We start from the raw sequence: 10817 nt of genomic DNA, 5'->3' as shown, positions 1-10817 counted from the left end.
CAAAATTGTGTATGTTGCCCTCTTTGGACGGAACTATGCCAGAATATGTGATATCACAAGAGGACAACTCTCTTTTGAATTTGTACATAGAATTTCACAATTTTAGGTTTTTTTTCTTGGATATCGATAATCCAGTTGATCAAGTTCAATAATAAATGTATGCACAATCATCTAAGCCCTAACATCCTCAAGTATAAATGTAGAGGGAAGATGAATTTCCATAACAAGTGAAAATTTCGTGAAATTTGTGTACAACTCCAATAGATGTAGTTGTCATGTTGTGACGTCACAAATATTAGCACAGTGCCACCTGAGAGGTTGGCATGCAAGAAATTAACCTGAACTCTGAAAAATCATATCTCTTGATTGGTTAATCCAAATTTTATTCACTTAGTTTGCATAAAAGCCTATGGAAGCTTCCCCTAAACTAAACCAGTATAAGAATATTAAAGCAATAAAGAGGCTGGTTTCTAGTACTTACAACAAATTGAGTAAAGAACAAATTATGGCAATTGCTTAAAGGTAATCTGGAGTATCCACAATGTTGAAAAATCTTTTGAAAGAGTTCCTATCAGTTTGTTTCGCATTTGAAAGAATCTTATATTTGAACTGTTCCATGAATATTTTGAATATTTGTAGAATTGAAGTTAAAACATGGCCTTAAATTTAGAGTTCGCCACTCGGCAGATATTCTCCTTTTATTACAGTCCCATATATGCTTTTCTGTGTTGGTGGCTTGGTGTTTGACCAACATGGCAATTTATTTCCAAATTTCTTTAAATTAAACATGTGCACCACTTATCAGCAATATTGTTGTGTACCAGAATGTTATTTTATGAGAGATAAGCAAGAAAAGAATGACTTATGGGCAGTTTCAGTCAAAATGAAATCACAGTGCAAATACTCCTGATTACCTTTAACTACATATCCTTCAGTTCTACAAGCTTTTCGTCCAGTGTCTTCTCGATTTCATTCAGCTGCTTTTGTTTGTCTTTTGCACTTCTTCGCATACTGTTGGACTTTGCTATGAGTGCCAGTTTGACTGTTGCTTCAGCTTGAAGGGCAAAGTCATCTGCTGCTTTTTCAAGGGACTTGGCACCAGCTTCAACCCTCCTCTTTTTCAGTTTTATTTCTTCTATTTCATCTGACAGGCATTTTCTTTTGTGTGTTTTCTTCTCCTGGTCTTTCTGTTTTCTCTGCTCTTCCAGATGGGCATGATACTGCTGTCTTGCTCCTGCAGCAGCTGCTAACAGCTCCTTTGAGATGTTCACCCTACTCATTCCACCAACTGCCTGAATGTGGTCACAGATGATTCTCTTGGCTATAATTATATATGACCTTTCTGCCAGGTTGTCTGTCTCAACTTGTCGATTGACAGAAAAGCCACGTTCGACAGATGCATTCCCATGGGAAAGAAGCAATATCATCCGAACTACTTTCCAGAGATGCTGATATTCACTTCTACCATTCATCCTTTCATGAAGAAACACATCTAGCCTTGACGATGAATAGTTGTAGTCTCGGAAGTCTCCCAAGCTATTGTGAACATCAGAAAGAAAGGCACTGTATTCATCTAGAATACAGTCACATGATGCTTCATCCACGCGTTTTGTGTCTACAAGAACTTGGAGTGTTCTTCTAAGCTTTTGTTTATTCTGCTCATTCATATCATTCTTTGCCATTTCACGAGGATCAAGGCATGCAAGATTTCTTGTGAGCTTGTACTGCAAAGGACACTTGGTTGTCAGTTTATCTACAAGGCCTTTGAGAAATAAGCTACACTTCATTCGAAATTCAAGTACTTGCTTTTCGCTTGTTTTCTTTCCATGCAACAGATCTTTCACTGCTTTGTCTGCCATGAAACCAACATCCACTTTTTGGTAGGAGCAGTGATTCTTCTTGTCTTTGACATCTATGCTCATCAATTTTTGTGCTGTCGTTGCACTGCTGAGAATCTCTGGCTTGATGAACCTCTGCATTAAATTTCTCATGGACGCTTGCAAATCCTTGGCCAGAAATACCATCATTGGTTTGTCTGTTTGATACAAAGTGAGGAAGCCCTGTATCTGCCTAGCGATAGAAATGTAGGACATAAGTTTGCAATTAATCAGTGGATCCTTGCATCCTTCTCTCACTGCTTGAAAGGATTTGTTGTCAGGTCTAGGTATTTGCTTGTTATCTGCTGCAGACACATACTTCTGGATGTTGGGCATTATCTGCAGTGCCCTCTCTTCCACCTGAACATTTTCAACCCAGCTGCAAGATGAGACGTCAAAGAGCACATTAAGAATGTGAAGGAAGAAATTCAACAAGTTTTTCTTTTTGACATGACCAATCATTATATAAACTTGTTAGAAATAAAATTGGCAACCCATTCCATGAAGGAACTATGATGTTCATAAATCTATCAGGATATCATTTAGAAATGTAACATTATTAATGCCCAGTACTTACAATATCCTGGCTATAACACTGTCTATTCAATAATTCACTGTTTTGATATCATAAACTACAAAACTAAAATGCACATATCTTGCAGTGATATAAGAACTGAGACTCTGAGTGGATGTGTTTAGTTACTATATGATTTAATATTACTTGTATTTAATATAATAATCTACCACAAATGAGAATTCTTGTAACAAAGCTCAAAGGCTCACCGTGTCTTACAGAACTTCAGCTGCAGGAGAGTGTCCTTGCTTCCTACAACTTTGAAAAGATCTTCCCGGTGTGCTGGTGAGTCCTTGAATAGGTAACAAACAACTAAGAAAACTGTCCACATTCCATCCTGAGTCTGCTGCTCCCTTCTTGAATTCACCATGGTCAATATGCAAGCCACAGCTCCCCACATTGATGAGAGTAGAGCCCACATCTCTTTCCAGCTCTGCCTGTAGGAGGCTATGAAATTTCATGGATCGCCAACTACTTTCTGAACCCACGGCTTATAGTCATCTGAATCGAGCCACCGCTCATTAAATATACACTCTCTAGGCATGATGACGATTGCGTAGATATTCTACCCTCATCATGAACGGAAATATTTCCACATCTAAGTAAGATTTAACTTTTAACAAGACTTTTGATGAAAGTATCAACGACACAATATCTCTTTCAGCTGTAATTGTTCCGATGATCCTATCGGCGCACAAATCCCACATTGCAGTACAGGGAAGGGAAACTGGAAAATTAACAAATAATGCTTACAAACCGATGGAAAATGAGTAAAAGCTCATCCACAACGCATGAATATTCAGTCAGAAATAACTGAAATGAATCAACAAATATCCGCATTCCCTTGCACAAAAGTACTTTACAGAAGATGTAAGTAATTCCCCCTGTAAGGCAATGGAAGATTCCATAGCCACCCCAAAATGCAGCTTCTGCACTTGCCCTATTAATATTATCAGTTTTTATAGGCCATGCAAGCATCACCAAAAACAAATTTATTTCTTATTATTTCATGCAAGCAATTTTTAAACATTTTGATATTCATTTTCCTGCATCACTTTCTTGGCCATAAAGATTTGTTGCCATTATCGTGATTCCCCTTGTGTTCAGTGAATTCTAAATTTTTGTTGGGCAGTTCCACAACACTAACTACGTACCTGTACCTACAAAAAGGCAGACTTGCGGAAAACAACCATGAGAGAGGCCAGTCGCACTGCAGCAAAGTAGCGCTAGCTAGCTAGAGCTCACATGCGCAGCCTAAATGCGGACTTGCGATAATTTCGCCTTTATAAATAAGCAACCACGAGGTTGCAATATCGTCCGTCGAGTAAGCTAAGCAGACACAATTTTTTGAGAGGTTCTTAAGAACACATGAGTGGCATATGATGTAAAATTATTTACATTGAAATGATTGTGTTGTCAATATTCTGTTATAAAATGCTTTAATTCAAATTTTATATCAAAATCAAAGCACTATCTCGATCCAAAAGTAATCATACATTCGTGTTATTAGATGACTGACGCTTCGATCATGCACGCAATTAATGCCAATCACATCACCAGCAGCGCTCATGTCATACATACATGTATGTGTACACAAAGGCACCACGGCACCTTACACCACTGCAAGTCGGTAGTCATACACACAAGTACACGTGCACATGCACATGAAGGACGCAATAGACACAATATCTGCGTTGAGTTTATTACGAAAACGGTCTTAATACGATAAACCACAAATTTGACAAACTATTTTTCCTTTGTTGGTAAGAGAAATCAAATACCATTTTAACAAATATCTTGAAAAAATGATTTTTCCTGACTTTCCCTGACTTTTTGCTTCTGGAAAAAGTATTTTTAAATTCCCTGACTTTCCAGAAATTCCCTGACGCGTATGAGCCCTGTGTGTTAGGGACACCTGTATGAAGCATAAGTGCCCCAAATACATGACCTTGTTACTTCAAAAACGTGTCACCCATCTGACTTGAGTCCAAAAATAACTCATGAGGTACACTATCTTGACAATGCTCTTTTGCTCCCAATCTGGCATGGTAGTATATGGTGTGGTATGGTACAGTTCGGTTGGTTTGCTTTTGGGTGCTCAAACATAGCCATCAATGTAACTGTGTCCTTCAAACAGCATTACTCAGAGTGTTTGCATTGTGCCCGTTGTGTTTTAGGTGTTCAGTGGTTCTATGTCCCTGCTAATATGAGGGGAGTCCACCAATATTGTACAAGGTGCTTCAGGTAGAATTCATGGCCATGATTATCCACTAGATGGATGGAGCAAAGGTGTATTCACGTAGATGGGGGTATTCAGTCTAGTGAGTGTGCTATGTACATTTGATGAGTAAATTGTGGGTTCAAGCCTTAATTGCCAAGGCACATGTGTTCCTGAGCAACGCACTCTGTCTGCTGTGCTCTTTTTAACCAGGGTGCTTAAATGGGTAGGACCTATCTGGTAGGAAGCCGAGCATCAGAGTGGTCTATTTATCATGGGCCCACTGTGAAGGAGCAGATTAGCTGGTGATTGGCCATAGGAAGAAAAATGAGGGAGCACAGTAGACACACGTATGAGTCCATTGACTAGAATGACATATGGGAAGGAGTTCGATGAAACTGGCAACAAAAACAGCCACAACGATAATCATGTTATTGTTATGGCAGCCCTGCTGAATTGTCAGTACTCTACCAATAAAGGCCTTGAGTAGGGGAATGCAGTCTCCTAAATTTTCGCCGAGTTCATGAATTCAATTCGAAAGTGATGTTACTTCATGTGTTTACTCAATATGAATTGAGTGTGTACAAGTATTTCCTCTTTATGTCTGTATGTGTTGTTACAGGGTTTAAGTGTAGATCTCAAGGATAAACTATACCAAAAGAAATGGAGGTAAAGATGTACAAAAAAAAATGTATGCACCAAAACTCTAAATAATCTACTAGCATTACATGTGAATGAAACATTGTGTTAGCTACTACAAACAGCTCCAGACATCCAAAAGCGAAAAATGTTGTGTCTTAGTTTGTAGCAGGCTAAAACGATATAAAGTTAAAAAACTTGTGAAGAATCTATGATCTCCTGTGGAAAAATTCACATTTTCTGGATCATTCCTGTTCAAATTGTGATAAAAAGTGTGCAATGTTGTACAGTTAACTTCACTGAGAAACCCCTGTATTGAGACTTGCCTCAGGATTTGCAGACCATATTGGACAGTTATGATAAGTGTTGTAAAAGCATTAACAGTTGCTATAAACTATATCAGTGATGCATGTATTGGATCATAAATTTTGTTGTTTCAGTATTGATTGTAACTGTACAATAGAAAGCTTTAACTTTGTGGTGGGAGAATGTTTGCTTGTGAAGACTTAGCTGTCTCATCATTTGTCTTCATGGTGAGAAATTAACGTCTTCCATTTCACATCAATCATTTCTTATTAGCCCTGTTCAGACTGCAAGAAATTACGCTTTGATTACTTTCCGATAACTTCCTGTAATTTTGAGCACACAATCATGCTACTGACAGAACTGTGTAGTGGGAGTGACGTAAAACTACCTGTAGATTCGGTCTGTAACAGTTCCACACAGATGCTCCAAACAGATAAAACTGTGCACCCTCCGTGAATATAAAAAATGAGATGCACAACAGTGAGCAAAATAATGTGCATTATGCATAATATACAACGTGAAGTGAATCTAATCAAGCAACAAACTTCCTGTTTCAGCCGTGGTCACACCACACAAAATTAGGCATAGTTTTGTGGGAAGAGAAGCTTTACAAGTGCAAGCAGGAAGTTTAAAAGGAATTTTTGCTGGTAAGTTTTTGAGCAGTTTGTGATCAGACTGTTCAAACTACCTGAAGCAAAATATCAGGAAATAAAACTATGTGTAGTTTTGTGCAATCTGACTGGGTCTATAGTTCATAATGTATGTGGAATGAATTTTCAGTTAGTGAAAATCAGATCTACTAAATAATCATACTTACCTATACAATATCGCTATTCCTTCCCTACCTGCTTTAAAACTGGCAAAAGTTTGCTCTTGTAGAGAGAAACAAGAAAAAAAAAGGGTCTGTGATAGCAAACTAACCTCACAGAGTTTCCTTTACTGCATAATGGGAAACCCCGTACTCCTTACTATAAAAGGCCACGCTAACCTCGTATCCTCCTCTTTCCATCGGCGCCCATACTTTGAGACCATCGAGAGGAGGAGGGTGGGTTTGGTATAGGTATGTATGGCTACTTAGTAGATCTGATTTTCACTAACTGAAAATTCATATCTACGGCAGAATACGCCATACTCACCTATACATATCGCTATACCAGAGTACCACACATTCTTTTTGGCGGTGGGAAGAAACGGGTGTAGGTTAGCGTGAAATAGTGTCACATGCATGAGATATGGTATCCTTTGAAGACATGAACATGTGAAAAAAGTCAGTATGAAATGGTGAGAAAGACAAAGGGTGTAAGATACACTTACCCCCTTTTAGTGGTGAGATCCCTCGAGAGCTGCCCTCGCGAAGCTGGTTTCTGCTTGGATGACATCGGACAAATAGCAGGCAGTAAAGGTATTCTCATTAGCCCCGTATGCCGCTTTCATGATGTTTTCCATAGAAGTCCCGTTAAAAAGTGCCCAGAAAGCCGCTAGTCCCTGTGTGCCATGTGCTTGGATATTGTTAGCAAATAGGGCTTCTTGACCACCTGCTTTTATCGCGGTTACTATCCAGCGAGAGATGGAATCACGCGACACTGCACCATGTGGGGCCTGAAAGCTCACAAAAAGTTGTTTTGGAGATCGAAGGTCCTGAGTCCTGTGAACATACCACTTGAGGGCCCAGACAGGGCACCACAGTCTATCTTCTGGTACTGAAAAGAGAGAGGATATAGAAGGGAGAACAATTTTTAACGATGGTGAAGCTTCATGTTGGTTTTTCGCCAGAAATCGTGCATGTGGTAGAAGTCTCACTTTATTTTTCTCCCAGTGTATGTGTTCAGTCTCTGAAGAAAGGGCATGAATTGAGCTTTGACATCCTTAGGCTGCCGCTACTAAAAAAGACGGTTTTGATAGTTAAATCTTTCAGAGTTGCTTCCTGCATAGGTTCATATGGGGAGCGAGCCAGGGCCTGAAGGACCTTGGGGAGACTCCAGGCTGGTGATAACATTTTCCTGTCGGGTCTATTTTCATCAGTCTCAATAACATAACCGAGGTGGACACGGATTCACCATTCGGAAAACCTTTGTGCATGACTCCTATGGCAGATCTGTAACCTTTGATGGTGGAAAATGACAATTTCTTATCATGAAGGTAAATGAGGAAGTCGGCTATCTCACCTACAGATGCTTTGCTTCGATCAATCTCCTTCTCTCTGCACCATCTAGTGTAGTGTAGCAGTCGTGAGTCGTAAGTTGCTCTTGTTGACACTCTGAGACACTGTGCTGTAAAATTGGCAGCTCTCAATGAAATTCCTGCCTCAATTGCTGAATTCCTGTTATTGGCCACAGTGTTAGTCTCAGATTGGATGGATTTGGGTACCCGTAATACTGTGTTGTTCCTGGTTGGCTAAAGATGTCCTCCCTGACTGGGAGGATTATCGGTGTGTCTCTCAGAGGCTCACGAGGGTTGGAAACCATGGTCGTCTGGGCCACCATGGGGTGATCAGCAGCACATTCGCTTGATCCTTCTGGACCTTGTTTAGTACTCTGGTGATCAGTGCAAAAGGGGGAAATGCGTAGGCCAGCACATTGCTCCATGGGATAGAGAAAGTGTCTGTTGCCAGAGCCATGGAATCCTCCTGTTTCGTGCAGTATGTTCTCAGTTGTTTGTTCAGGGCTGAGGCAAATAGGTCGATGGATGGTTTACCGCACTGGTTGAACGTTTTGTTTCACTACACTGGGTTGAAGCATCCACTCTGTTGGAAGCTAGCTTCCCCTCGAGATAAGATTGGCAATGTAGTTGGCCCAGATTAGAATTTCCAGTGTTAGGGTGCAAAGTGTGCATGATCGTGTTCCCCCATCAGTTGAGATAGGTCACTACTCGTCGGGTGCCTGTGCATTGGCCGTTAATGCAATACAAATTGTATTGCGTTAACGGCCAATGCACAGGCACCCGACGTACTGTTCTGTTGTCCGATTTTATGAGAACTGATTTCCCTTCTAACCCCTAAAATTGTTGGAGTGCACGTTTGACCACAAGCATTTCCAGTCTGTTGATATGCCATTCCTTTTCCTGCGGGTCCCACTGGCTCCCTGCTTGGCTCAAATCCAAAACAGCTCCCCAGCCCTGTTTGGAAGCATCTGTCAGAATAGTCCTCGTTGGGTGGGGGTCCCGGAAGAGTTTTCCTGTCTCTAGGGAGTGCGGTTGAATCCACCACTTGATCGCCTCCCGAGTCTTGGAAGTCATCGGAAGTCGTAGACCTGGCCGAATCCGAAACGGCTTTGGTGTCAGCCATAGAGCTTCTCTCTGATGCAGAAGCTGAGGTGAAATATTTCCGTCACTTGTAGGCTCTATCTGGTGAAGCATGGATGTGGTGGATGTTTAATCATGATGTTTTCTTTTCCAACAACCAGAAGCCGCGGTAGGGCGATGATAGCCCAAGTCCGAGTCCGATTCAGAATCCAATTGGACAGAGGCGGCGTAACGTGAGAGGCCCGATGATCGTGGAAGGCTTGGGCACGATCCACGGTTACGGTTTCATGCTCCTTCCTGTTCCCGTGGGCGTGAACGTCTGGCCGATCTGCCCGCGGAATCTAGTGGTGCGAGGGTGGACCTTCCCTCGGGTCCGTCGGGGCAGGTAGCTTTCGCAGGTGAGCTGGAGTAGTGGGGAATAGACGTGTCCAAACTTCCCCCAAAAGGCGGATTATTTTCTTGGAGAGCCATCTGGATGGCTTGAATAAACCAAGCCGCCGCCGCTGATGGTTCCGCAATAGTGACAGGCGGAACCGAGTTCGAGCTACGGGGTGCTACAGGGTGGATTTTCGTGTCGATTGCGTAGCATTTTCTATGTGACTTGCGTGACTCGAGTCATCCATGTTGGATTCTGATAAAGACATTGCACCCTCTACGTTCATGTCGAGCGAGTCTGTAATGTTCTGTACGGCGTGCACGGTCTGTGTATCTGTATTTTGGCCGTTTGACTTCTCGGACTGATCTATCGTTTTTTGTTGCCCTTGTTTTGTTCGTTTTTCCCCCTAACATTGGTCAGCTTTTTGGGAGGTAGGCTTAGATTCCTGGGTTTGTGAGCATACTTATCCTTCTCATTTTTCCCCCGTACTCTGTTCAGCTTAATGGGAGGTATGGATTTCTGTTCATTCGTTTGATCTGATGTCGGCTTATTGGGAGGTTTATCCTGCCCGGATTCAGCACAGCCCCTTTTCTCTGGGTTCCGTGCGCTTCTGTGAGCGGGAATTTCAGTCGGATCGACAGTGGCGGAAGAGCCCACCTTGTGATGGCCACTCCCCGCCATGTCGTTGTTCCCCGATTTTCCTTTAGTCTCCGACATCGTCTCTATTATACACTCTGTATTTCCGTCTTGGTTGAGAAAGTAGTACTTGCGAGATATAGTCGGAGGGGGTAGTAGGGCGTGTTAGATAGCCGGTAGAATGGATACAGGTGACTGCCTTGCAGGAGCCGGCAAAGGAAAGGGGAGGACACGAGGTTAGTGTGGCCTTTTATAGTAAGGAGTACGGCATAAGGGGTTTCCCGTTATGCAGTAAAGGGAACTCTTTTTTCTTGTTTCTCTCTACTGTACTGGAGAGAACCTTTGCCAGTTTTGGAGCAGGTAGGGAAGGAATAGCGATATGGTATAGGTAAGTATGGCGTATTCTGCCATAGATTTCCCATCAAAGTGTGAGGTATTCTTCATTTGGCCCAGGTATAATGTGTACAAGTATGTGGACAATTACAATAGTATTTCAGGGCAAAGCCTAACACTATGAATGGACAATGTAGGTTTGATGATTGAACCGTCCTGTATGGTGACTGAGCAAAGATTATGGGTATGTAGTATGTGTTTTAATTATTAAAAGTCTGCAAACCCCATGTACATTCCAGTACATGCATAAATATATCCTTGTTTTATATGTGCAATGTACATGCCTGCACTAGGCAGTGTACTCGAAAGTACATTGTTTTAATAAACTCTCTTTTTTAACATGTATCACATGATTTTCTGTATTTGTCTCACGTCTTGTCTCTTTTCAGTTTTAGTACATGTACAGAATGACCCAATAGTATTACAACTTGGTTATTCTATACATGTACTAAAAGTATTTACAATAATTTTTTTCTTTTAATCACCTACACCAGCAGGCATGAAGATAAGTCAGCAAAAATTCTCAAGTAAGAATAGATATGTCAGAAATCTTTTGGT

The 10817-nt window shown here is 41.4% G+C and overlaps 1 pseudogene; it reads right to left on the bottom strand.

The window, feature by feature from the left end:
* Positions 1–6934: 6934 nt before the first annotated feature.
* Positions 6935–8446, bottom strand: LOC139713612 (uncharacterized; annotated as a pseudogene).
* Positions 8447–10817: the final 2371 nt, after the last annotated feature.

The sequence above is a fragment of the Diadema antillarum genome, unplaced genomic scaffold (assembly GCF_040938485.1).
Source record: "Diadema antillarum isolate AM-2024a unplaced genomic scaffold, OU_Dant_1.0 seq00002015_RagTag, whole genome shotgun sequence".
Taxonomy (NCBI): domain Eukaryota; kingdom Metazoa; phylum Echinodermata; class Echinoidea; order Diadematoida; family Diadematidae; genus Diadema; species Diadema antillarum.
Note: the sequence above shows the minus strand (reverse complement) of the source record. Positions and strands in the feature narration are given on the sequence as shown.